This window comes from Lynx rufus, unplaced genomic scaffold (genome assembly GCF_022079265.1).
Source record: "Lynx rufus isolate CCGP_SWC_20201006 ecotype Redwood Valley unplaced genomic scaffold, mLynRuf1.p SCAF_2, whole genome shotgun sequence".
In the NCBI taxonomy this organism is placed as follows: domain Eukaryota; kingdom Metazoa; phylum Chordata; class Mammalia; order Carnivora; family Felidae; genus Lynx; species Lynx rufus.
This window is the reverse complement of record NW_025814834.1, coordinates 141,930,314-141,956,516: the sequence shown is the minus strand read 5'-3', so window position 1 is coordinate 141,956,516 and position 26,203 is coordinate 141,930,314. Positions and strand designations below refer to the sequence as shown.

The following is a 26,203-nucleotide window of genomic DNA, read 5'->3' as shown; positions in this document are numbered from 1 at the left end:
CTTAAAGGTCAAATGGGAATTTCACCAGGAGAAAAGTAAAGAATAGGGGAAGGTGCTCCCAGCAGAGGAAATACCAAAAACAAAGGTATGGAGGAAAAAATGAGTTTGGACAGCTGCATGGACTGAATAGCCGAGGCCTTCCTCTTTTCTAGCACATTGCAGAGAATCGCCTTCTACTGCCCAGAGAGCACAGCTGGGGTGCTGGGCTGATGGAGGGAGTGTGCAGAGCCCTGGCACTCTTGGCCATCACTTGTCTAGTGAGGGGACAAGAGGCCTAATCCCTGGTGCGAAGGGCAGAGTCGCTAAGCTCCTAGCTGAGGGAGACGAGAGACCTGGGCCACCCTTCCAGCAGAGGCTTGGGGAAGCCACGGTTGGCAGTAACTGTGAAGAGACAGCCAAGGGGCCGGAGTGCAGCCAGCGGGCCGCCCATGCAGTCCTCTTCATAACAACCATTGTTTACTTTGGATGCTGGCTGTCCCCGCAGTCCGCACACAAGATTTATCACCAGAAGCTAGTCACTCAGACTGTAACACTAACAGCCTTTTCAAACACAAGTCTTCCCCCCACACAGCGAGAAGTGGAGGATGTGAAGGGAAAAATATGTCCATTCTGGAGACAGCTATCATGCCTAATGGATTTAGAGAAAGGAAGTTCTCGAGACAGGTGAGGAAGTATCCCCCTCTGTATTCAACAGCTTCGGTATCGCATTCCTACCACGGAGTAATATCCTAAAATGTTAAACTGTGTACATACATGTTCCCTGTGTTTTCCCCTACCCTCCTTTCAATCAGGAAACCAAGCCTTGTGATGTCTCGAGAGGGGATTTCAGCAACAAAGAAAGCAGATATCAATTCTAGAGAAATAGAGGTCTCTATTCTTCTGAGGTCAGGACAGGAAGAGTGTCCTTGAGGAGCGGTAAGATAGGAAATAGAGATTCCTGGAAGTGGAAAGCAAATAACAAGACTCCAGAGAGGAATGGTTCAGTGGTTACAGATGCACCAAAGATTCCTGGAGCCCAGGCAGGGCCATGAGGGGGGAACACAGAAAATAGGCAAACAGGTGTAATTAGAGACCTGCAGAGGTCTCCCTGATGCCCCAATGCTTGAAACCCTGGGACAAGGCTGAGTCTTTAAAATGACTAGATTGAAAATTTTTGTTAGTCAAGTCAAATGGGAGCTCAAATAAGTCTTCTTTGCCAGTGGAAACAGCCCTTCCGCGGTCATCTGCATTGCCTAAGGAAGCTGTAATGGTGTCCCCTGAGGCAGTTGCCTTGTAGGACACTGTCAATCCTCCTCAGGACCCACCCCCATCCCCCCTCTTTGCTTCCAGACCTGTAACTAGACTAAGTCCCAGCAGGCCCCAAAAGAGGAACAAAATGTGACCCGTGGGGAGGCACGCCACCCTGCCAAAGAAGTACATGATTTTTCCAGTTTATATGAATGGAAATCTGGGGAATATGTGTAGGAATGGTTACTAAGGGTGTAAGATAATCGCAGAAGGAGCACAAAGTTGGATCGGGCCAAACTGATTGATATTGGCCTACTAAGCAGACACTCTGAACTTAATGCTGTGGCTCAAGGGATTAGAAAGGGCTCTAACAGTTTGGTTCGTTGGCTGAAGCATGGACCAAAGAGTAGCCTATACTAAATGAAATTAAAATTGCAGAACTGTCTTGGATTGTAGAAGAAGGTATCTAAAAGCTTAGGGTGACTAGAACATTAGAATGGACTTAAAGTTTTTTTGTGTTTTGGGTTTTGTGGGGGTTTTTTTGTTTTGTTTTTTTTTTTTTTGTTTTTTTTAGCAGGGGAGGTGTGGAGAGAGGGAGAGAGAGAATCCCAAGAAAGCTCTGTGCTGTCAGCACAGAGCTCAACATGGGGTTCGAACCCAAGAACAATGAGATCATGACCTGAGCTAAAATCAAGAGTTGAATGTTCAACCAGCTGAGCCACCCAGGCACCTCTAGAGCGGATTTATCATATAAGATCTGCTCAAAGGTCCAGAGGGCATATTTACCACTATGACTATGAGAAATTAATTTCTGAGGGAACCCTAGCATCCTGCAGAAACTCTGTGGTCACTCTTCTCTGAGGCCAGTAATCTGCATAGTAACTGCTATCACTAAATTGCAGTCCTTAGATGTAACAGGGATAATTAGATCCTGGGGTAGCAGGGGCCAAGTGGTGACACTTAATTGCCAAAGACAAGGTGGGTATGGTCACCCTACTGGATTATGGTCACCCTACTGGATAGCAATAATCAGAATAGTAGGACTTACAGAGACCTATGGCCTTGACTAGCTGATCATGGTGACCCTAGAAGTGACACAGACAGGCAGCCTATTAAATTCTTACTTATCTATGTAAGAAGAGTTGAAACCAAATGAACTGAAGTCTAACTTGAATCATGAGAATAGAGATCCCTGGCCCCTCAGTGAATTCCTGGACTTGAGCCAGTTTAGAGACCCAGGACCTTGAATGAAGAAGAGGCTGGACTTCACCATACTGCCCCAAATTTATACCATTAATATATCTTCTAAGGTAAAGGATAAGTTGTGTGTCTGGCACCTCCTACCACCAAAAAGTGTGACTCTGTATTTTGGAAAGAACATACTTCTCATTTGGGTATACTACTCCAGCCCGTTTACTGAGTGACCTGAAGAGCTACTAGTTTTGAGTGGAGGCCAGAACAAAAATGGTCAGCAGCAGAGCCAGCTACCATGCAGGCTATTATGCCACTTGGGCCATACAACCCAGCAGATCCAAGAGTGCTTAAAGTGTCAGTGGCAGAGGGGCACCCAGGTGGCTCAGTTAGTTAAGGATCTGACTCTTGATTTTGGCTCAGGTCATGATTTCATGGTTGTTGAGTTCTAGCCCCAAGTCTGCTTGGGATTTCCTCTCTCTGCCCCTCCCCTACATGTTCTCTCTCTCTCTCTCTCTCTCTCTCTCTCTCACACACACACACACACACATTAAATAAATAAGTTTTTTTAATGGTGATTAGAACTTACAGAAATTTTTTTAAAAAGTATCATTGGCAGGTAGAAATGCTATTTGGAGCCTTTGTCAAGCCTGTATAGGTGCATCATAGCACAAATCCTTAGGAACAAAGCCCTGCCATCTCCTGCAGATAACTACTGTCCTCTTGAGAAACAGCTCTTGGTCAGTTACTGGGTCTTAGTAGAGAGTGAACACTTACCTGTGAGTCACCATGTTACCATTAGACCTGAGCTGCCCATCATGAACTAGGTGTTTTTTGACCCATCAAGACTTAAAGTTGGGCATGCAGAGCAGCACTCCACCATCAAACGCAAGTGGAATATACAGTCAGGCTGGAAGGCACAAGCAAATTACATGAAGAAGTGGCCCAAGTGCCCTTTATCCATGATCCCCACTGCTGGTCTCCACATTACTTTTTCTCTCCCAGCCTACATCTATGGCCTCAAAGGGCATTCCCTACAACCAGCTGACTGATAGAAAACTCAGGTCTGTTTTACATATGGTTCTGCAACATATGCAAACACCACATGAAAGCAGATGGCTTGAGCACTTATAGCCCCTCTCTGGAACATCCCTGAAGGACAGTGGTGAAGAGGAATCTTCCCTGTGGGCAGAACTTCAAGCAATGTACCTGCTTGTCCATTTTATGTGGAAGGAGAAAGGGCCAGATGTGTGATTGTAAGCTGATTCATGGACTATGGCCAATGGTTTGGCTGGATGGGCATGGGCAGAGATTTGGAAGGAACATGATTAGCAAATTGGTAAAAAGGAAATTTGGGGAAGAAGTGTGTGTATAGACTTCTCTGAATAAGTGAAGATATTTGTGTTACATGTGAATGCTCACCAAAGGGTAACCTCAGCAGAAGCTTTTAATAATCAAGTAGATAGGATGACCCATTTTGTAAATACCGGTTAGCTTCTTTCTCCAGCCACCCCTGTCACTGCCCAATGGGTTCATGAACAAAATGTCCCTGGTGACAAGGTTGGAGGTTATACATGGCTTAGCAACTTAGACTTCTACTCACCAAGGTCAACCTGGCTATGGCCACTGCTGAGTGATTAATCTGCCAGCAGCAGAGACCAACCCAGAGTCCCCAATATAATATCATTCCCCAGCGTAATCAGTCAGCTACCTGGTGACAGGTTGATTACATTGGACTTTCCATTATGGAAAGGACAGTGTTTTGTTCTTGCTGAAATAGACACTCTAGATATGGATTTGTGGTCCCTGTGCACAGTGTTTCTGCCAAAACTACCATCTGTGGACTTGTAGAATGCCTTATCTATCATCACAGTATTCGATACAAAATTGTGGTTTTTTTTTTTTTTACCAAGGAACTCACTTCACAGCAAATGAAATGCAGCCATGGGCCCATGCTCATGGAATTAACTGGTGTTACCATGTTGTCCACCATCTTGAAGCAGCTGGCTTGGCCTTTTAAGAACTCAGTTATAACACCAGCTAGGTGGCAATATCTTCCAGGGCTGAGATGAGGTTCTCTAGATATATGGTCCTCTGTATATGCTCTGAATCGGTGTCCAATAGATGGCATTGTTTCTCTCATAGCCAGGATTCACGGGTTCCAGAATCAAGAGGCGCAAATAGGAATGGCACCACTATAACTCTTCGTGATCTACCAGCAACATTTTGCTTCTTGTGCCCACAGCCAAATTCTCTGTTGCTCTAGATATCTTGGTTCCAAGAAGGAAAACGCTTCCACTAAGAGACACAGCAATGATTTTGCCACCCAGCCACCTCAGTCTCCTCACAATTCTGAATCAATAGCAAAGACGGGAGTTACAATTCTGGTGAGGGTGACTGATCCTGATTACCAATGGGAAATTGGAGTGTTAACATACAGTGGAAGTAAGAATCTCCTGAAATACAGGAGATTCTTTACAATATCTCTTAGTACTTACTACCATGCCCTTGTGATTAAAGTTAATGGAAAATTATAACAACCCAATTCAAGCAGCACTACCCTGCAGAAAATGAAAGGATTATTATGAACAACTTATTCCAACAAAACAGACCATCTATATGAAATGGAAAAATTCCAAAACAAACAAAAACGAAAGCAAAATCCATGAGTTATCAAAACTTGACTCAAGAAAAAGTAGAAAATCTGAGTCGATACACCAATATCAAGTAAGAACATTGAATTAGCAATTAAAAATCTTTCCACAATCGCTTCTTGGCCTTTGGCTAAGATCAAGTGTAAAAATCTTTCAGGTCTGATGGCTTTCACTATTGACCTCTATCAAACATTTAAGGAAGAAACAATGTCAAACCTATATAAATGCTTTCAGAAAATAGAATTTGAGGGAATATTCTCAAATTCACTTTAGTGGCCCAGTATTAACCTAATATAAAAGCCACACAAAGAAATCACATGGAAAGGCAATTATATTTTAATATCCCTTATAAATAAAGATGCAAAATCCTTAACAAAAAATAGCAAACCATAGGGCTCCTGGGTGGCTCAGTTGGTTAAGCATCCCACTCTTGCTATCGGCTCAAGTCGTGATCTTGCAGTGGTGAAATTGAGCCCCTCATCAGACTCTGTGCTGAGCATGGAGCCTGCTTAAGATTCTCTCCCTCTCCCTCCCTTCCTCCCTCCCTCCCTCCCTCTCTCTCTCTCTCTCTCTCCCTCTCCCTCTTTCTCTCCGTCTCTGCCCCTCCTCCCCCTCAAACTAAATAAATAAATATTTAAAACAATAGCAAACCAAATCTAGCAGTAACAACAACAAAATCACCAGGACCAAATGAAATTCATCCCAGAAATACAAGATCGGCTTAATATCCAAAAATCAGTAAATGTAGTATACCTTAACAAAAGAATACAAGACAAGTCCATAGACTCATCTCCACAAATACAGAAAAACATTTGGCAAAATCTAATATTTATGATTTTTAAAAAACTCAACAAGCGAGGAACAGAAGTTAGCTTTCTCCACCTGATAAGGGGCATCTATAGGAAAACCTACAGCTAACCACATAATTAATGGTAAAGCCTGCATGCTTCCCCCCTAAGATTGGGAATAAGGCAAGGATGTCTGTCCTACCATTTCTATTCAACGTTATGCTGCAGGCTCCAAGCAGGGCAATACGGCAATGGAAAGAAATTAAAGGCATACATACTGAAAAGGAAGAAGCAAAATTGTCTTTATGTTCAGATGACATAATCCTGTAGACAGAAAGTTTTACAAAATCTACAAGAAAAAAAAATTAGACCTAATAAGTAAGTGTGGCAAAATCACAAGATAAAAGATCCTGTTTTGTAGAAATTAACAAGCAATTTCTAAAATGTATATGAAAATCCAAGAGACTTAAGATAATGAAGAAAAAGAAAAAACTGAACAAGAGCAACATTAAAGGACTTACTATAAAGCTACAGTAATGGAGACAGTGTGCTATTGGGGTAAGGAGCAACATATAGACCAATGAAACAGAATAGAGAGAACAGAAGTAAACCCTTATATTTAGGGTAAATGAATTTTTACAAAGATACCAAGGCAATTCAATAAGGAAAATGATAGCTTTTCAACAAATGCTCCTGAAACAATTGGATATCCACATGCAAAACCAAAATGAAACAAACCGGAAAACGAACTTAGACCTTCACCTCCCGACTGTACACACCGTGCATGGTTTTAACTAGCTCATAGGCCAAGATGTAAATTCTAAACCGATGCAAATTTCTAGAAGAATATCCTTGTAACCTAGGGTTGGGCAAACACTAGCTAGAGCTAATCAAACAAAAGCAAGATCTATAAAAGGGAAAAAAATGCTAAATTGGGCTTCAGCAAGATTTTATTCTTAAAAGATACCATGAAGAAAATGAAAAGACAGATGGTGGCTACACTTGTGGTGAGCATACATCACTTATAGAAAAGCTGAATCACTGTGTTGCACACCTAAAACTAATGTAACACTCTATGTCAACTATACTCAAGGAAAAAAAAAGTTTTTTTATTTAAAAGGCAAGTCACAAATTGGGAGACAAGTCTTGCAAATCCTACACCTGATAAAAGCCTTGTATGTGAATCTAATCAAGAACTCCTAGAATTCAATGAGACAAACAACCAATTAAAAAATGGGTAAAAAATTCGAATAGTTACTTTCCCAAAAAAGATACACATGAAAAGATCTCAACACTGGGAGTCATTAGGGAAATGCAAACTAATACTTCAATAAAATACTTAACCCCTAGAATGACTATAATAAAGAAGACTGACCACACCAACTCATACGGTGTTGGCGAAAAAATAAAACGGTAGATCAACTTTGGAAAACGTTTTCAGTTTCTCAAAAGGATAAACATACCCTTACCACTTGACCCAGGAATTGCACTCAGTATCTATCTGTGAGCAATGAAAACCTATGTCCACAGAAAAACTTGTGAGCGAGTACTCATAACAACCTGGTTGATAATAACCACAAACTGGAAACAATATAAATGTTCATCAAATAGTGAATGAATAAATCTGCTGTGGTTTGTCCCTACAATGGTGTCCCGCTCAGCAGTGGAAGGAGCGACTACTGATACATGCAGCAGCAACACGGATGAGACTCAAAACGCCACAGAGGGAAAGACACCGGACACAAAAGACTACATGTTGCCCAATTCTGTTTACATGAAATTCCTAGCAAAGGCAAAACTATGGAAACAGGAATTAGATCAGCAGTTGCCTGGGGATGAGGGTAGGAGCCTGGATTGACTCTAAACAGGCAAAAAGGAACTTTTGGGAGACAGAAGTGCTCCAAGAATTGCTCCAAGTGGCAAGGCTACATGAATTTACTAAAAGTCAGCCAACTACGCAGTTGCAACGGATGAGTTGAATGGTATAAAAGCTGTCCCTTAATGCCGCTGTTTTTGAGAACTGGACTAATTCTTACACACTTGAATTTGTAGATATAAATTCATTCCTATTTCATCAGTTATAATTTTCCCCAAACAGAAATCATCCTTTTTACTATAAGAATCTGTTTGGACAAAAGCGGGCAATTTGCCCTCATCATTCTGTAATTTATTTTGAAATTACAAAAGCTGCAGTCACATGCCTTTGATGACATCTCCTTCCAGATATCTGCTGCTTTGCAATTATTCCATTTGGGAACGGCTCAGTCAAAACAAAGAGTACGCAGTAATCACAAGGCCCAGGTACGATACCATCCCCTTAGCGTACTGTCTTTCTTCCCAATCTATAGCAAGGATTACTTGGAGCCAAGAGGACTGCATTTCAAAGACTGAGAAGACCTTCTGGAAAATTTAAATTTCTTATTGTGTTAAGTCTTACTCCCATTAAAATAGAGAAGGAATGAAGTTCCTCATGAAGCCACTATCTGGAGCCTGTTCGGGAAGTCTTCCAGATCCAGTGCCATCCATGATCTGAGTTCTGGGATCTTGGAAACCCTGGATAAACTTAATTGGCCTCTTTGGCCACATTTTGCAAATCTTCCATACTTGGAAAGTTCCAACAGTGGCTTAAAAGGCTTTTAAAATTTTCACAAAACAAAATTCAAATCGTGTTTATGCTCTTTATAAACCTATAAATTTCAACTTAATTGAATGGCTGATGGAATTATCACTCCAAATAATACAGCTGTATGAAATTTGAACCAAACTATATGCCTACCAGTTAGTGCAGCAAAATACACAAAATATACAAAATACACATGCAGAGCAAAGTACAATTCTCGGACGAGATACCCAAATCTAGTAGCAGAAAACCATGGCTCAATTTCCAAATGGTGGGCTTTAAGGGAAATGTAACTTTTATGTCAAGATAATGGTTATTTCTCCAGTGGAAATAATAATGGTCACATCTTTAAATTTGCTTTTCTTTAGAGATCACCGTTTCTTCCCAGCTACCACCAGCATGCTGCCCCAGAGAAGGAAATGTCTGTCGCAAGCTTTCATTCAGAACATTATTTTGACCAAACAACTCTGAGAGTCCAGGTGGCTGAAAATGGTCTCCCAGAAAAAACTCAACAGACCTAGCAGCGTAAAAAGTCACAGAATGATGTAATCTCAGAGGTGAAGGAGACCACTCATCTAACTCAGTGATCATCTGTATATTTTCCCTGGTGTTCATCTATGTAACTCTACAAAACCATTACTCTCAAAGTTAGGAATTCCATATTCCAGCCATTTCTTCACGTTTGGTTAGACACTTGGATCCTTGACACAGAGTAGGGAATCAGTTCTGGCTGTATTTGAGGTAGATGACAGGACTTCTGAACCTGGAGAGAATCATACCAAAGAGCAAAGGTACATGTCATGAATGTAAGCACAAGCAAGAAAATGGTTCCTCTCTCTTCCCAGGATCATCCCATTCATGGCCCATCAAGTCATTTTGAAGACTTCAAATGCTATCCACAGCTCTGCCTGAGGAAGGGAGGAGGATCTTGCAGAGGTCTGCAGTTTCTGTTCCTGGTTTATAGTTTATATTTTTGTGAGACAGCGATAGACAGATACTTCCTCTATCCAACTTAGTACGCTTAAATTGTGAGTCATTTACAGGAAGTAAAAGGAATTCCCAAAGCCCTATATATATATATCCTTTGGACTTTTTTTATTAACTGAGGTTTCAACATATCACAAATAATACACACAAATTAAAAAAAAAAATTCGTAACCCTTCCAAAGAAGGACTTTAGAGCGATTATCTGGCATAAGAATCATCTTGCCAAACAGTCATTACTCATGGGCCTGGGGGTACCTTGCATTCTTTCTAAAAATGGATCTTTCCATGAAAAAGCACAATATGTTGGTGCTGGATGAGCTAAAACTACAAAAGAAGCTATTTTTGTCCTCCAGGCAGTTAATATTATATTCTAAACGGAGACAGCCAAATAGTTTACAAAAGAAGGGGAAAAAAGGAAACGAGATATATGGAAACACACTGTTTTTCTTTTGCTCCAGTTTACATTTCTGAAATATCTTTTCCTATTGCATAAAACCATATTCTCTAGACAATTATGTCTGCTAATGACCGTCCCCACCTTGTAGAAGGCAGTGACAGTAAATTCAAACAACAAAAACGAAAGAAAATAGAGATTATATCATTCGATAGAATAGGCAGCCGATTCTAAAACACATCTTCTCTTTCTATCTTCTGAACCAGGCTCTGCGTTAAAAGGTAGTGTTGGGAAAGCATGTGATCTATAATTAAAAAGATGTCATTACAAAGATCTGTGTGGGCACAGGAGCTCCAGTCACTTACAAACTGATTTCGAGCAAGATACTCCATCACCACCAGCTCAGTTTCCTCATCTGCAAAGTGGGCATCACTGAAACCACCTCATCGAGGAGCAGGAGTAAATGAGGAGGAAGGAAAGATGTTAGCACATTGCCTATCACAAAGCAGGCACCACAGCGATGAGCAAGTAGAATCCTTGCTCTTAGACTTAGGCAGGATTTGGAGGAAGGAACGGTTGGGAAGAGTGAGCAGAGAAAAGAAAACTAAGAAGTAAAAGGACAAGGACAAAAGAGGGGAGTTAGCCTGGTGACCTTCCCAGATATTGAGGTCCTTTCAGTATCGTGGCATTGGAGACCACATTTTTCCATTGTGGTCATTCTGAAATAATGCACTACTTACTTTTCTGTCCAGTGAATTTGTAAGGCAACTAGTCATAAGCTCCTACTTTTCACAGACTGAACTGAAGTACTGAAATGCTGGAGACCCAGGGGCAGAGCCAGAAAGGAAACCCACAACTTACTGTGGACATTCAGCTGCTCTGTCCATAAGCAACAGAAATGGGTCTAACTGTCATTTAAAAAAAATCTCTTATGCACGAATGTAGGTGAAAATATAAAATACTTATGATGATACTGTAAATAGGTTTAAAATACACATCATAAGAACTAGAAGAGCACATCGACAAATAAAAACATTATTTTAGAAAATTACATGCAATATTTCTGCTGGATTTCCATTATTTGAAATCTTCACAATAAAAACTACACTATGAATGCATAGATCCTAACACAATCAATACCATTCTTTTATCTTTCTTTCTTTCTTTCTTTCTTTCTTTCTTTCTTTCTTTCTTTCTTTCTTTCTTTATCTTTCTCTAAATACTAAAGCCTGAAACCAGTAGTGAAGAAGCAGGCCTACCTACCTGGAAGGTTCCCTTCCATCAAGTTCCATGATGCAAGGATATACCCAAGAGCTAATTTTCTAGTAACTAGGGCCCATTCCTAGCACACTTACTTGCCATAGTCTAAAGAAATTCAGGAAGAAAGTCAGAAAACCACTGACAACTAGTTGCAAAGCGCCTGGTTTTTAAACCTTTAAGGCAGATTCTAGGGACCAGCAATCCAAAAGTTTGAGCACCACCATCTTGAATACTTGCCTTAATGTAGAAGCACTACACTCCCGAGTGACTAGATAGTCCAGAGCTGGAGTGAACCTTTCAAATCGCCTCCTGAAGGATGCTAACAATCAACATCAAACCTGAAAGACGGTCGTCGTGGCTTTCTCCTTAATCCCACCCTCATGCAAAGCAGCATGGAACCATTGAGCAGCCATCGTCTCATCATGAAACACATGCAAAAGAAGGGGAGATGGGGCGCCTGGGTGGCGCAGTCGGTTAAGCGTCCGACTTCAGCCAGGTCACGATCTCGCGGTCCGGGAGTTCGAGCCCCGCGTCAGGCTCTGGGCTGATGGCTCGGAGCCTGGAGCCTGTTTCCGATTCTGTGTCTCCCTCTCTCTCTGCCCCTCCCCCGTTCATGCTCTGTCTCTCTCTGTCCCAAAAAAAATAAATAAACGTTGAAAAAAATTAAAAAAAAATAAATAAATAAAAAATAAATAAATAAATAAATAAATAAATAAATAAATAAAAAAGAAGGGGAGAGAAGAAACAGAAGGTGAGTGAGAGCAGTGAAGGTGTAGAGAAAGGAACAGACAGAACGCCTGCATTCCCGAGTCCAAGAAGCCCGTTTGTCAGCTGAGGCAGCTGCCTGAAGGAAAACCAAGCTGTGCTTCGAGCAGGGGACGCTGTGTGTCAGCAATTCCCCAGGAGCCTGGTGCCTCCGGGAAGAAGCACTACAGATTGCCCATGCTGGGACAATCCATCCTCCCTTTCGAGAGAGACCACAGAGCTCCTATTTCTGGGCAATGTCCACAATCTTATACTCGCGAAGACTGCCACTGAGAAGTTCCTAGCATTGCACTCTGATTCCTGGACGAGTTTTCTGGCGGCAAATAGGATATTTTTCTCTTTCTTAGATTGGTATGATTATAGATGGAACACAGTCATATAATAAAGAGGTGGCTTTTGGCCAGTTTTATTTCACAAGAAGCTTGAGGACTTCCAAAAAGCATGATATATGAGTTTTGATTCATAGCATCTTAAAAAAATTGTGTACCAAAACGTACATACACACATAGCGTGCAAATGCTTCGTAAGCGTCATGTTTTTCTAACCATCTTGGTCTGCTGCTCCACTTCCTGCCTTCGTGAACAGGATGTGACCCAACAGGATGTAGCTCTCCCTTGTTTTCCATTTTTCAGTTCTAAAAGCCCTATGTCTGGGTTTGATGACTTGATTATTGACCTCTGGTAAGCATGGCCACAAGAGGAAAATCCATACTCCAATAATCTGAGCCCCTAAGATTGTGGGACTTTCTGTTCTTCCCCTTGGTGTCTGGCAATCTCCTCTCTCCAAGTAGATGAACAGCAGGTAACAACTGAACAGCCGACTCATCGTCTGACTGCATCCACAACGGTTCTGCTACATCTCTGCCAAGGGCTGTGCTTCTCCGGAGGGTGGACATTTTACACGGAGGGAGAAGATGGCAGGGTCCTAATAAGCTCACAGCCCAACCACTGCACTCCAGCCCCGTTGATCATCTGAGATCTTGGGCACTTGCCCAGCTGGGAGTATACAGGGGCCTGACCCTGGCCATCAGAGCTGCTCCCCTCTAACAGGCTGTCATTTGTCCGGTTTTCATAGATGAATTAACTGAGGCACAGAAAAGTTACGTAACTTGCTCAAGGACAAAGCTTATTCTCCTCTAGCACGCTTCTCAGGGAGCAGTAGTAGAGGAACTTGGAGACTTGAGGATTGCCAAGTGTGGCCAAATAGATTAAAGACAGATGCCATGAGAGGGCATGAATGACTCCCTTTGACTTCAATCCCCAGTTCCTCTTAGCCACCTGCCATTCACCAATTTCTGGAACACTTTTGGAATCCAGTTGCATATCTCACTTGTGCCATTCCCCACCCCACCCCCCGCCCCGGGGAGGGGGGCACTTTCTGTAGATTTACCACTCTCCCATCTTCGCTTCTCCAAAACAGTCTTGGGACCAGGCGCCGGTCCTAGTGGCCTTCAGAGAGCTTCCTATGAGTGTCACTCCTCTCCTGAGGTCCTTTCCATGTACAACAGAGAAACAAAAACAGGAAAAGGGAGGGAGGAAGAGGTTGTCCCAGGCTGGCCTTCTTGAGATTTCAGAGCTGGGATCACACGGTCAGCACCTCCAGCCAGTGTTCAGGCCCTCAGACCACCCACAATCCCCTAGACTGGTTTGGGCCAGCAAGTGGTGTATTTTCCTATCTGAGGAGACAGCATCAGAGATGTAAAGTAGCCTCTGTCTTACTGCAAAGCACACAACTGTCCACTGTGCCACAATGAGAGGAGGGAAAATGGCTCGAGAGAGAGGTGGGAAGGAGCTAAGACCTCTGCTGGGGAGACACATTAAATTTGGGGTTCTAGGGGACAATCTAGGTGGACTGCCTAGTAGGCGATTCGAATTCTCTATCGAATGGGACTCTGACCTATTAAATAACACATTGGTTCTCCCATAATGTGGTTTTATTCATGAGAATCTACACTATCTCCCTTGAGTTTCCTTGCTATAATTCACCACTAAATCACATTCAAATAAGCATAACTGTGATTTGTGCAGCTGACAGTTCATAAGCCAATCTTGGGACCCTTCTTTAACTTCATACTTAAGATGGAGTTAAGTCATACCTTCAGACGACTATGATATTTTAAAAATATGTAGTGTTTAACGGACAAACAGAACTATTCAAATACAGTTTTTGAATTTTCTTATTACTTCTTGGTATAAATAATAGAAATGGTCATAAATTGGCTATATTATGAGGATATTGGAGATACAATTTTTAATTATCTTATTTCTAAATTCCCACGATTATGAAACTATCACTTTCTTAACAGTGTCATAGTTACTTGCATGCACAGCATGGAGTACCTATCACATGGTGAGCTGCTGGCTCATCGTCTAACCCAACAAGTCTGGCACTGTGCTTTGCACACAGTAGGCTTGCAAAAAATATTAGAGGTCTTAAATTTAAATAGTGACCCTCAAAAGTGACCCGTGCTTAATAGCGAGAACGGTTACACTTAACCAAACTGCTTAGAAAGCTAATCACATTGCTTTGTTTAAATGTGTGCCAAAACAATTTTACAATAGGTATCAAGTTGAAAGGGACATCAAACCAAAGCAGTTTTCCAAAGTAACAATCTAGGCATGTCACTAATAATACCATCACATAGATCTCTCATAAATTAACTCATTAATGTGGATTATGGCATTATAGCATTTGTTCTCAGCCTTGGCCACAAATTTGGATACCTGAGGCCAATCTCTAGAAATTACTTCGTCCAGCAATTAATTAAAGGATAGGAATTTTGGGGGGCACCTGGTGGTGGCTCAGTCGGTTAAGGATCCGACTTCGGCTCAGGTCATAACTCGCGTTTCATAAGTTTGAGCCCTCGTTGGGCTCTGTGCTGACAGTTCAGAGCCTGGACCCTGCTTTGGATTCTGTGTCTCCCTCGCTCTCTGCCCCTCCCCCACTCATGCTCTGTCTGTCTCTCTCTCTCTCAAAAATAAACATTAAAAAGCTTTTTTAAAAAAATCATAGGAATTTTTAAAATTCTAATGTTCAGTGGAAGCTGAGAAACAATGAACTATATTTTACTCTTTCCAAAAATATGATTTTCCAAAATATTCAACCTCTCTAGTAACTTAAAAAATTAAGAAAGAAACAATAACTTGTCACTATCTCAGATTTTCACATAGGCAAAAACTAAAAAGAATACTAATATTGAAGCATTGACATAGTGTTTGTTCAAACTGTGAGTTACCACCCATTGGTGGCTCATGTAATTAACTTAGTGGACCATATCTGGCTTTTTTTTTTTTTTAAGAGAGAGGGAGGGCCCAAATGAGCAAGGGGCAGGGCAGAGAGAGAGAGAGAGAGAGAGAGAGAGAATCCCAGGAAGGGCAGAGAGAGAGAGAGAGAGACAGAAAGAGAAGCAGGGCTCACCCAAGTGGGGCTCAAGCTCAAAGCAGGACTTAAACTCAGGAACTGTGAGATCATGACCTGAGCCAAAGTCAGATGTTTAACGACTAAGCCACCCAAGCACCCCATGTCTGGTATTTAAGAAAGTTTTGAAAAGGAGAGGGAGGGGAGAGGAGAGAAAAAGTTAATTCCATCTAGTCAGGAAAATAGTAAACTTTGTTTAATGTGTATATACCAAATCACTATGTAAAATGTATTTCTTACAGTAAGTCAAGCTGCACAAGTTTGAAAAACACTCTAGAATGTAGAGGAAAAACATACCATCCTGCAGCTCTGGGAGGTTGTACATGTGCACAAGTTTTCCTGAGAGCCCTTTAGCAACAGGTGTTTAGAGCCTTGAAAATGTTCACTTCGACCCAAACGTTTCTCATCTAGGAATTTATCCTAACAAAATAACCCCCCTAATGCACATTTTTGTGTAAGGGAGGTGCATTCCATTGCTGTTTATTATAGTGAGAATTTTTAAATGTCCAGCTATGTGGATTATGGTTAAATACATTATGAGATACCATGCAATAAACTACAATGCAGTCGTTAAGAGCACTGAAGTTGATTGATCTCCATTGACTTGGAATGATGTTCAGGTACGTTAAAAAGAAAAAACAGGTTATGATACAGTAGATGCAGTATGATCCCACTTTGGTGTCTTTATATGTGTATTGAAGCTATGGAGAGAAAGGTTAAGTGCATAGACTTGGAGCCCAGGGAGTTAGGTCTCACGACCTGGCTCTGCCATCCCCCGGCTGCGTGGTCTTAAACAAGAAGCTGAATTTCACCAATGCGATGGGGATAATTCGTGTGTCTACTTTGAAAGGGTGCTGTGAGAATAAATTTCCTTATCACATGTAAAATTCTCCAAGCAGTGCCTAGCACTTAGTAATCGCTCAAGGAATGCTAGCTGTATCTACCCCAGAGAGAGAATGAGAAATTTCCCACTATAAAGTCTAACTAACGGTGGTCATTCTCTGGGTGCTGGGTTTACTGATGAATTGCTCTCATTAATTTATACATTTTGTATACTTAAAATTTATAATCCAAAAAGTCAATACACAGCATAAAATTAAAGTATATAACTCTATCTTTGAGTTCTAAAATGTCTTTAATGACTTTAGGCTAAAAAATAAATAATATTAAAACGGGAATAGCAGTAAAACACGTTTTAATTGGATTTTACTTGCTACTTTAAAGAGATAAGGTTTGAGGGAATTTTTTTTCCCCCTATCAGGCAATGAATTCTACTCTGGAATTCGGTTTCCCTGATTTTGGAATTTCTGTAACTTCCGTGAGTACAAAGACTCTGCTTCCCCATCCCCTTCTCTAAAGGTGTCCTGTTTTCCCTCACGCTATCAGTCCAAGCAAGGATGCTGACAGAAATCTATATTAATTTGCCCCATTACACAGGCCCCCAAGCTATTCCCTGTCCGATATCATAGCTTAGGCAATTGAATGTCTCATAATAATGATGACATCCTATCCAAAGAAAACAGTTCAAACTGAGCTGTCCTCTGTGTTTATCCATGAGTTATGAACAGAGTCCTTAAATGGCATTGTATGTGGGTGGGGAATTCATTATTAAAGAAAGCTGGGAATTACAGAAGCACGTGGAGAAAGAGATTTGAAATTCACCCATTGTTTCTCTGTTTAAAACCCATTAACATGCTGGTATATTTCCGTCCAGGCTCTGTCTTTATAGACTATCACAGGCTGCTGTAGTCATGTTACAGACACAATTAAGTCCATTGTTCTTTCCTCTTGGCATTACATCATGAGCCTTTGCCATTCTGTCATATAAATTTCCAAAACATTATTTTAATGACTGAATAAAGTTTTCTTGGATGAATAATTTAGCCACTTCTCTTTTAAAAGGCATTCAGATTGTTTTTAAGTTTTGGATAATATAAATAGAACTATGGGAAAATTTTGGTGAACAAGCTTTTCACATAGGTAAAATTGTTTCAGCTTTTTATCATGTGTAGAGTCCAAAAGGAAATTACTGTGTCAAAAGTAATGAGAAGTGTATGTCTTAGGATAGATGCTGTCACATTACAACTGATCTTGTTTTCTACTTCCTGTCCTACGTTGGAGTTGCTATCATACATTGATACAACTCTTTAAAGAGGCACTGGCGATATGGATTATTCATTTATACATGGCCTTGTTCCCCAAAGAAATCTGAAGCTGCTTACAAAAGCAAGTACAGCTAAACAAACATTTTTAAAGTGGGAAAGTAAGGCTGAAGATGAAAAATAAGTAACAGCTAGCATTTATTGAATACTTATTGTGCACCAAGCATTAAGACTAGCACATCTAATCTCATTTAACTCCCACAGAAAAGAGGTAGGCATTGTCATACCCATTTTACAGATAACAAAACCGAGACCTGAAAAGTTAATAACTTGTCCAATTCCACAAAACCAGTATGGGACAGAGTAGATATTCAAGCCCTTAATTTTTATGCTGTACTTCATTCGGGGCTACACTGAGTTACCTTTATTAGAGGTGAGCCAAAATAAGAAAACAAAACTGTGGATAAGGGAGACTACTGTATATGAAAACTTAAAAACAAACAAACAAAAAAAGCTCGTTGATGTGGAGAACAGACTAGTGGTTGCCAGAGGTGGGGGTGAAATGGGTGGAGAGAATCAAAAGGTACAAACTTCCAGCTATAAAAGAAGTAAGCCCTGGGGATATAACGTACAGCATGATGACTATAGTTAATAATACCATATTGCATATTTGAAAGTTGCTTAAGAGAATAGATCTTAGAAGTTCTCATCACAAGAAAACAGTTCTGTAACTCTGAGTAGTATTGGACATTAACTAGACTTAGTGTGGTGATCATTTTGCAATATGTACAAACACTGAATCATTAGGTTGTACACCTGAATATAATGTTATATGTCAATTTAAAAAAAAAAAAAAGGGTGTCTTGCCAAATAAGATAGAAAAGGACATCAGAGACGAAGTGACTCGAGGAGCAAGAGGCACACACAGTAACAAGTGGATTCTGGCCCAGGAAGCAGAGCCAGGAGGGGGACAGAGGTATCAGACACAAGGGGGGCTGGGCAAATGGGCCTGCCCACCGCCATTGCACACAAGCTGTTCACGATAATTCTCAAAATGGTCACACAGTACAACACTTTCTGTTCCTAATAGTGATCTGTTGTCATTGAGAAAGATAAGGCACACATACCCCCCCATTTGAAGCCACCACACTATTCTGTGTCGTTATAATACCATTTGTCTCTGAAATAGTACACTATAAAAGTAGATAGATCTGCCAGCCCGTACGGGAAACAGCGATCTGTGTTTTCCCATGCTCTGAGTGCAGTTGTAAGCTCTGTGATAATGACAGCTGAGTCTTCTGGCCGTGAGTGTTAACTCACATCTGTAAATGCTCTCCGCCATGGAGCCCTCTACTGTTCCATCCTGAGCTGATGTTCAGCGCTGCGTGTGACTTATTCCACTGTGGCCTTGTCCCCTGTCATTTAACTTGTGTCCTAGAAAACAACTTTGACCTGGTACAGACCTTGGTACAGTAGACCAAGTGTGCAGAAGTGATAGTGTGCTCGACCTGCCACCAAACAGACACATTTGTGTATGTGTGTGCACGCGCCTGTGTGTATAGACACAGATTATAGATTCAAGTTGTTCTGGCACTTTAAGTTGCCCTCAAGGCAACTATTTGCGGAGGAATAAAGTTAAGTTCAGCAGGCAACTTGATATTTTGAGGGGCAGCGTAAATATTACTGGAGCCTGGATAATCCAACCAAAATTATTTGACCGGCAGCTAAAAGAACACATGTCTGGACACAAGTCACGACAGAGAGGATTGGATGGTTCTGGGAGGGCTTCTTCCCAGAAACCTTGCTGTGTGGGGCGAGCTGGTCCAGCTGGCTCTCCCCTTGCCCAATTCCACATGCTCTAGTCCTTGTGTTCTGCAGGCTGAGAAACAGTTTGAGCCTGGGATCTAGGAAGCCATCAACAAGTATTTGTTGAATAAATGATTTTCCTCAAAATTCTCAAAATAGTGGAGACATCTAAAAAGTTAGATGTCAGTTATCTAGAACTCTCACCAACTTAGAATTCTCATTTTCTGACTGTAGCATTGGCGTTGTTGTCATATCAGACCCATTCATCTTTTTTACTTTTTTAATTGAGATATAATTGACATACAGCATTGTGTAAGTTTAAGGTGTACCGTGTGTTGGTATGATATATTTGTATATTGCAACATCATCACCGTAGGGTTGGCTAACACCTCCATTACATCACGGAATTACCATTCCTTTTTTTTTTTTTTTTAATGTTTATCCATTTCTTTTGAGAGAAAAAGAGAGAGCGTGAGCAGGCAAGAGGGGCAGAGAGAGAGAAGGAGAGAGAATCTTAAGCAGGCTCCATGCTCAGCATGGAGCCCAATGTGGGGCTCGATCTCATGACTGTGACATCATGACGTGAGCCGAAATCAAGAGTTGGACGCTTAACCGACTGAGCCACCCAGGGACCCTCATTTCTTTTTTGTGCTGAGAACATTTAAGATGGTGTCTCTTAGCAACTTTGAAATATAAATACAGCATTGTTGATGATAATCTCTATGCTGTGCATGAGATCTCCAGAACTTACTCATTTTGCAAGTTCAAGACCCATTCACAAAGGTAGTAGAAACCACTGCACCCGCAGCTGACCCATGACAGATGAGCAGCACGTGGGGAAGCAGAAAGGGCAGCAGGAACCAGACCAGTCCTGTAGCTTTGTTTTTCCACTGCCCAATAAGCAAATTAAAAATCATAATATCATTCAATCCAGTACTATAGAAATTCAGCTAAGTGAATATGATCCCAACGCTAGTCTGTCAGAGTTGCCAAACAATACGTACAAACAATGTGGAGAACTTGTTTTGAAGACACATTTTGTGCCCCACCTCCAGAGATTTTGACTTAGCAGGTCTGGGTGGGTCTGGGAAATCTACCTGTTGAACAAACACCTCAGGAGATTTTGCTCCAGGAACCAAACTGTTGGACCGTAAAGCAGTGCCATATAGTCTGCGCACCAAACGAGGGCCCAGGATCCACAGCCCCAAGTCAATTAGCTAACTGGGTGAATAGCACAGGTGCACTCTCCCTATTGTAAATTAACGGGTCTGTTTCACATTCTGTTGCTAACCTAAGCTTTTAAAAATTATATTACACTAGTTGGAGTTCATTGAAACTGTTGTAAGCCAAGTTCTAGGGTAGGCATACAATAATAATCTTCCAAATTAGCCATTTTTTCTCACCATTGTTTTATTTTTATTTTTTAGTTTATGTATTATTTTGAGACAGAGAGAGAGAGAGAGAGAACAAGTGGGGGAGGAGCAGAGAGGGGGGCAGAGAGAATCCCAAGCAGGCTCTGCACTGACATATATCAATCAGTACAGGGCTCAAACTCACAAACTGTGAGATCGTGACCTGAGCTGAAGTCGGACTTTTAACCAACTGAGTCACCCAGGTGCCCCTGTTCTCACCATTCTAAAGATGAGGAAACTGAGGCTTAGAGAGGGTAACAAGTTTACCCAAGATCGCACACCTGGTGAGTGTAAGAATCTGGTTTCAAACTCCAGAGTCTGTCCAACCCCAAGTGTGCAGTGATTCCCAGACAACTAAAGAGGGCATCACTTTTCCTTCTTCAGTAAGACCTTGCATTCAGTGATCTTGAATATTATCCATGGGTAATTGATGCATTCCTGGCAGTGCTAAGGTTCATAACATATTGAAATGTCCCCCATTCTAAGACAGTGTTAAGATTTGATAAGAAGCCACATCAATTTAATAACAGCTTTCAATGGGCATAAAATTCTACAGTATATGTATTTACTGAGTGTAAGAAGCCTCACAATTTTGGAAACGTAAAAATGCAAACATAAAAAAGGAAGAGATCTTAGAACCAATGAGGGGGGGAACACTACAATTTATGAATTTATGGCTGGTTTGACTACCCAGTCACTGGCTTACAGTGCCACCTGCTGTAAGAAAGTGGCAACTACATTAGCCCTCCATGCCAGGACTTTGCCAGAACGCTGGTCTGCGGTTTACAACTGCCAGGGGGTCTAACAGAGCAAGTGCCAATATCAGATATGATATGGGGATACAGAATGAAGGCAAAAATAAAATATAAGAAGAGGAAAAGTAAGGATGATGAGAGAGAAATATAAAATCAAAGTAGAGAGGTGCTATCACATCGTTGATCATTGTGTACCTAATATCTACCTCTTTGTCACATGCAGGACATTTTGCATATTTTATCTCTAACCTATGTTATTGATCTGTCTTATAGAAGCTTGCCTTTTTTTATTTTTTCAGTCTTTTCAAAGAATAAGGTTTTGTTTTGTTTTCATTGATCATCTCTACTGTAGTGTCACTTCTGTTTCACATATATTCATTCATCTCTGCCATTTGCTTCCTTTACCTTACTCTGGGTTTTTGGTCTCCCTACCTGTGCCATGTAGTTTTAAATCATAGAATTTCCGAGCTGGAAATAGACACAGAAGAATCTGGCTCTCCTCCCCCATTTTACGAAGAGGCCCAAAGAGATAGAAGGTTTGCCTAACTTCCTACAGCTGGTAACGAGGTTCCCACACTCTTGATTTATTGCCCTTTCTTCATATCTCCCCCTCCCATATTTTCTCTCTCCTTTCCTTTTCCTCTTTCCCCTCCCAGAACAGAAAAAGACAAGATTGCTGGATTGATAAAATTCAGGAGAATTAGGCACACTTGTCCCTTAAAAGGTTTTGGCGTGTAAGAATTTTTAAATTTTTTTAATGTTTTTTTTTTTTGAGAGAGACACACACAGTAAGAGTGGAGGAGGGGCAGAAAGAGGGAGACACAGAATCTGAAACAGGCTCCAGGCTCTGAGCTGTCAGCACAGAGCCCGACATGGGGCTCCAACCCACAAACCGCGAGATCATGACCTGAGCTGAAGTCAGATGTTTAACCGACTGAGCCCCCCAGGTGCCCCCACATGTAAGAATTTTTAAAACACAGTACTTTGGTGTTAGTGAGTAGGTTTTTTTCCTGTTTTTACAACACTATACATTTAATCCAAATGGACAGATCACCTATTGAATGAGAAGAGAGAAAAAGTCACAGGTAATCAAATATAACACAATATTAGAAAATAAAATTCAAAGTGCCTTCTAGATGTTTATACCTGTATCTATTAAAATTCTGATATTTATATCAGATATTTGGCAGGAAGCAAAAGTAGATGATATCTTTGTGTATCAATTATTGGTGTCAAAATGCAAGTGGAGTCCTATGCAGGTTAAACAGATGAGCACTTCCAGCCATGAAGTATTAAACGGTGCAGTAAAAAGCACTGGTGCTGAGAAAGTTAAAAGACACTGAAATTTGACTTCTGGGCTTCTGTCCAGCCCTTGAATGCCACCCCCCGATCTTCAGAAACCCTGGTGACCTTGACGTCTAGGTATCCCCTGCCCTCTATCAACACTTTTAATAAGAAAGGAATCTGGCATTAGTCGTTCATAGCTTAGTATGGAGTTATTACTCCAATGCCCTCTCCCAAGGCCATTTGTATTTTGTTTTCCTTCAGAGTGGATTAAAAGCCTTTTGTGTCTAAGAAGTTTGAGGTAGTGCTGACCAGGTCAGCTAGGCATGGGGAGGAGGGCTTTTCAGGTGTCTTGGAAATCATTCCTTCCACCCACACTATCAAAGACCCTGCATATTTCAACCTGTTAAATTGACCATGTCCTCCAAAAATATACAGTCCCTAAGAGCACTTCTCAAAGCAGTGTTAATAGTTGTTAACACACACACACACACACACACACACACACACCCCACAACGTGGGTCAGTCTATAATATACTGATGAACAGTGTGATGCTGTGAGAGGGATGTATTTCTAAAATATATCTCACCGCATGGGGCACCTGGGTGGCTCAGTCAGTTGAGCATCCAACTTTGGCTCAGGTCATGATCTCCTGATTCATGAGTTTGAGCCCTACGTTGGGCTCTGTGCTGACAGCTCAAAGCCTGGAGCCTGCTTCGGATTCTGTGTCTCCCTCTCTCTCTGCCCCTCCCCTACTGTCTCCCCTCTGTCTCCCTCTGTCTCTCAAAAATAAATAAATGTAAAAAAAAAATTTTAAATGTATCTCACCACAGGACATTTTCTTCAAGTAGCATCTGCAGGTCTGTAATGGGTAAAATAATGCCACCCCCCCAAAAAAAAAGATTACATCTACTGGAACCTCAGAATGTGACTTTATTTGGAATAAAGATAGGTAAGGTAAGGATCTTAAGAGGAAGTCATCCCAGATTGACTAGAGGAGGCTCTAAATCCAAGGTAAGGGTGTCCTTATAAAAGACAAAAGAGAAGATACATGGTGGCCCAGGGAATACGGCCATGTGGAGACAGTGGCGGAAACTGGGGCAATGCCAAGGGGCACTCTGGGCCAGTTGAGAGGAAAGAGTCTCCCTCTCTAGAGTCTTTAGAGGGAGGGTGGCCCTGCAAACATGTTGATTTCAGACTTGCAGCCTCCAGAACTGTGGGAAAGCACATTTCTGTTGTTTTAGGCCACCAGAGTTGTGGTAATGTGTCACAGCAGCCTTAGGATGCTAACACAAGGCCGAATGTCCCTAGGAACACACAGGGGACCGGGTCCTACTTCCTTCTGTTCAGTCGCCAGTCCTAGCAAAGAATTATTCTAAAGGCTTTCTGATGGCTTTGCTGTTAGAACTCTGGTCGTTCATATAGAGACCTAGGAAGAAGACTGTTTCTGCAGATGGGTGTGGACACAAAGTGTCCTAGAGATGGCTACAAACATTTGGTGAAGGAAAGTAGCAAGTGGCTTCAGTTCATTTATGGCAGTGTTCACCCTGCACAAGTGTGGAAACCGAGGAGGTAAGAGAGCTGATTAATATACAAATAACATGGAAAGCTGACTAAATGGAAATTGTGGGACAAAGGAAAACAGACTACACCAAGCAGTCAACCTCTAGTAGTGCAAGTGTTTTTTATCTCAGAATTTGAAGACTCAGAAATTTGATTGTTCTGCTTTTCTATATTACAGTCAATAAGTCTGTGTTTAAAATGTCTGCTTAAGTCTATGAAGGACCAGCCTCAAATTTAAAACCAAACGTGAAAAGCACAACGTTGAGTGAGAAAAGTTTCTTACAACTGTGTACCATTTACCACTAGTTTTTATAACATCCCCTTAAAAAGCAAACTAAATTATGTTAGGTAAGGTTTAAGATACTGTGAGATGAGTATGTTTAGCCAAGAGATTGAAAAACAAAATTCAGAACAGCGGTTATGTCTGAGATTGAAGGTTTGACAGGGGTTGTGTTTGAGGAGGGACATTATGGAAATGTTCTATTCCTTTTTTAAAAAAATTTTTTAATGTTTATTTATTTTTGAGAGATAGAGAGAGACCAAGTGCGAGCAGGGAAAGGTCAGAGAGAGAGGGAAATACAGGATCTGAAGCAGGAACCAGGCCTCCAAGCTGCCAGCACACAGACCGACACAGGGCTCGATCTCACAAACTGTGGGATCATGACCTGAGCTGAAACCAAGAATCAGATGTTTAACTGACTGAGGCACCCAGGCACCCTCCATTTCTTTTTTTAAAATGTTTGTTTGTTTGTTTATTTATTTATTTATTTATTTATTTATTTAGAGAGGGAGAGAGCATTAGTGAGCAGGGGAGGGACAAAGAGAGAGGGAGAGAGAGAATCCCAAGCAGGCTCTGTGCTGCCAGCACAGACCCCAACGTAGGGCTTGAAGGCACGAACTGTGATACCATGACCTGAGCCAAAATCAAGACTCAGACACTTAACCAAATGAGCCATCCAGGCACCTGGGAAATGTTCTGGTTCATAAAATGGGTGGTGGGTTTGACTGTTCATGTTATTATGTCTTATAACTTAGATATGCTACATATATGACACATGTGTGTTACATATAATTTTACCATGCAATATGTGATGTATACAAAAGAATATATGAACATAAATAATGTAATTAAACATATTTAAACCAATGTAAAAAGACAATTTTTTAACCCACCTGAAAGTCCCTTGGGGCTGGAAGAAGAGTTCCAAGGATCACATTTAGGAAGAGAGCCTGATGGCTGTCCTGTCCCCATGTCTCACTTCCCCATGAGAGTTTTCATACTTGGTTCTCACCACGTGGGTTCTCCCATACCATGCCCAGCCCCCAAACTGTCTCTCCTGCTCCCAGCTCCTCTGAGGTACAAGGAGGACACAAGCCCCTCTCCTTCCAGTCCTTGAGCACAACCAGGCCAATAGCAGTCTCCAAAAGCTGTTCTACAACGTGAGGGTGAATGGGAAAGGTATAAGCGCAGAAACACAAGCAGAAACTTGACGTGGCATGCTGGCCCTAAATGGCTGGGGACTCTTTGCCCTCAGACTCATCATACCCTCTCCCTTTCCCTTCTTCCCTCGCTCACGTTCATCCTCCAGCAGTTCTATGTTGCTTGGGGTTTTCCAGGCACTTCCGTGCATCCAGGCTTTGTTCATGCTGTTTCTTCAGCCTAGAATGCCCTCTTCACCTTTCTGTGCGTCATCATGTCTTATTCACCCTTCACCACTCAGCTCAGACATGCTTTCCCACGAAGGCTTCTGGGACCATCACACTGGACAGAGAACCCCCCACCACATGGCTTATCACCAGCCCTCATGTGAGCATGAGCTCCATGAAAGGGCAAATATTCCTATGTGGTGCCTGTGGCCCTTGAGTTGGCCCAAGTCCTAGCACAAAGCAAAATGCTCAGTCATTGTAGGATCAAGATAAGCTAAAAATAATCAGAGTTCCAAAGACCAGATTTCTGATCCAAAGATCTCAAGGAG

General features: G+C 41.6%; 1 pseudogene; it reads right to left on the bottom strand.

Moving 5' to 3' along the window:
• LOC124514304 (KATNB1-like protein 1) overlaps positions 1-25,873 on the bottom strand; it is a 135,371-nt pseudogene extending 109,498 nt beyond the window's left edge.
• Positions 25,874-26,203: the final 330 nt, after the last annotated feature.